Raw genomic sequence first — 2,976 nt, 5'->3', positions numbered from 1 at the left:
GTCCACTAAGCTTCCGTGTAGCACTTATATTAGAGTCTCCCTTATATTTTCTAGAATTTTTGACCACTATGTGGACGGTTGGATGTACCCATACATGTGGCCCATAGTGTAAACGGTCATCGGCAAATTGGAGGCCCGCAAATCAGTTCTATCGGGAACTAGTCGAACCTAAATCATGTCAGGCAAATCGAAAATTCGGTGCACTAAATTTAGTTTGGATGCAAAATGGAAATAGATTGAATTGCAAGCATTAGTTTAATTAAGAAGAAATGGTGAAACTAATGATGTTTTCCATGTGTTCATAATGAAGTAGTCTTCCAATTTCTAATTTGCCCCACTCAATATTCAGTTTGCCCCACTCAATTTCTAGTTTGCCTTGCTCAATTTTGAGTTTGCCTCGATCAATTTTCAATTTACCCCGCGCAATTTTTAGTTTGCCCTGCTCAATTTCTAGTTTGCCCCACTCAATTTTCAGTTTGCCCCGCTCAATTTCTAGTTTGCCCCGCTCATTTTTAGTTTGCCCCGCTCAATTTTTAGTTTGTCCCGCTCAATTTTCGGTTTTCCTCGCTCAATTTCTAGTTTGTCCCACTCAATTTTCAGTTTGCATCGCTTAATTTCTAGTTTGCCCTGCTCAATTTCTAGTTTGCCTTGCTCAATTTCTAGTTTGCCCACTCAATTTTTGGTTTGCCCCACTCAATTTCTAATTTGCCCTGCTCAATTTCTAGTTTGCCCCGCACAATATTCAGTTTACCTCGCTCAATTTCTAGTTTGCCTCACTCAATTTCTAGTTTATCCCGCTCAAATTTCAATTTACCCCTATCAATTTTCAGTTTGCCCCGCTCAATTTCTAGTTTGTCCCGCTAGATTGGCTAGCGCAAGTTCTATGGGTCTTATCATGAGGTATGTGTTATATCCAAACCGTCCAACCATTTGGTGAGCTTGTATTAAGGCTTGAGACTAAAAATAAGACATATTTAATTATCAAGTGGACTGCACTGTAAAAATCAGTGGAGGAGTAACGTATACCATTGAAACCCTTTTAGGTGTCAGAGAAGATTTGGATCAGTATGAAATTTGTTTTTCCTCTTCATTCAGGTCTTTGTGACCTTATGAATAAATTGGATGGTAAATAAATGTTATGGTGGACCCTAAAATAAACAGTACAGTGGGCCTTAGGAGTATTTTAATGGTGGATATCCAATCACTATTGTCTTAGTACGGTGTGGTCCACCTGAGATTTATATTCTTATCATTTTTTGTATCAAGCCCTAAAACGATCTATAAAAATGAATGAACGGAATGGATGAAGCAAATACGTCATGGTGGGGCCCACAGAGCACCGACCATCAGCGACGGGGTTGGTGGCAGGGGAGTAGCCAATTGGTTCCTCGGGCGCGGATTAGGTACTGACCGGTTGAGTAGCGAGTCGGCTACTGAAGTGACGTCACCAAGTTCTGTGGGCCCCACTATGATGTATGTGTTATATCCACACCGTCCATCCATTTTTAGATATCATTTTAGGGTATGAAACAAAGAATGAGGCAAATAAAAATCTGTAGTGGACCCCACCAAAGAAAACAGTGGGGAGAGTGATTCCCACTGTTGAAACTATCCTAAGGCCCATCATAATGTTTATTTGAAATCCAACTTGTTCAAAAGTTAAAAAGACATGAAATAAGGGAAGACACAAATATCATCTTGATCTAAAACTTTGTGGCCTTTAGAAGTTTTTAATGGTGGGCGTCACTGTCCCACTGTTTTCTGTGCTGGGGTCTAGTGGAGATATGGATTTAACTCGTTCTTTGGATATTGCCCTACAATGATCTCTCCAAATGGATGAAAGGTGTGGATACAAAACATACATCATGGTGGGGTCCACGAGCATCAGTGCTCGTCTTCACACACCGGCAAGTCTACTTCCGAAAGAAAGGCAGGGGTATTTTGGTGCCCAAATGCTTGTTTGTACGTCCAACGTCTAAGTTGGTAAGTTAAGTTTTGTATGTTCATAAAAAACGCTGGATAAAAGGTGGCGTCTGCAGTGGTAAATTTCTCATCAAGAAATGATAAAGGGTATTTTGGGGCATGAGCCAAAATATCTAATTTCATTCTCCCGTTTTATTCCACGAGAAAATGGCATCCACCACCACCCACGAGCGTGTATAAATTAGTCTCCTCATCACCTCATTTTCATCACAACCAAATCCTTCTTAGCTTTCTTTCAACCACATACACATTTCCAATCTCTCTCTCTCTCTCTCTCTCTCTCTCTCTCTCTCTCTCTATTGCTAGGATGGAGCAGGTGATGAGATTGGCAAGCCAGAACGGGTTGGTGATCTTCAGCAACAGCTCATGTTGCATGTGCCACTCCATCAAGAGGCTCTTCTCCGAATTTGGGGCCTATGCAACTGTTTATGAGCTGGACCAGGACCCCAGAGGAAAAGAAATAGAGAAGGCGTTGGTCAGGCTTCTAGGTCGCAGGTCACCTATACCGGCTGTGTTCATAGGTGGTCAGCTGGTGGGCTCTACCAACGAAGTGATGTCTCTTCAGCTCGAGCGTGACCCCACTCAGGGAAGCAGGAGCCATCTGGTAATGCTCCTCAAAAGAGCAGGAGTCATCTCGCTGTAGTGCAAACAGAGACCATAGAGTTTCTCGTACATCTCATGTTGAGGGTTTTGGTGAAGAGAAATAATGTTTCCTTAGAATGTTAATAGAGTGTTTCGAATGTAAAATATAATATTTTCTGTCTTTCTTTGTGTATGTTTTTGCATTCTAAGCTGAAGTGATGAAATTTTCTATCCATTTGGTAAATCTTATAATGGTTCCTCAAAGAGATAGAAGGAAAATAAAAAAGAAAACAAGGAAAATGGCCCTACTTGAAACACCTATATGAAGCCATGGGCGAGTTTTATTCTCTTTGGATTTATAGATATTGGGAATTACTTGGTTCCACTTGATCTTACTTTTTAAGTGGTGGG

At 41.1% G+C, this 2,976-nt stretch overlaps 1 pseudogene; it reads left to right on the top strand.

The window, feature by feature from the left end:
- The first annotated feature begins 2,208 nt into the window (after window positions 1–2,208).
- LOC131231365 (glutaredoxin-C1-like) lies at window positions 2,209–2,758 on the top strand (annotated as a pseudogene).
- Window positions 2,759–2,976: the final 218 nt, after the last annotated feature.

The sequence above is a fragment of the Magnolia sinica genome, chromosome 17, assembly GCF_029962835.1.
Source record: "Magnolia sinica isolate HGM2019 chromosome 17, MsV1, whole genome shotgun sequence".
NCBI lineage: Eukaryota > Viridiplantae > Streptophyta > Magnoliopsida > Magnoliales > Magnoliaceae > Magnolia > Magnolia sinica.
Note: the sequence above shows the minus strand (reverse complement) of the source record. Positions and strands in the feature narration are given on the sequence as shown.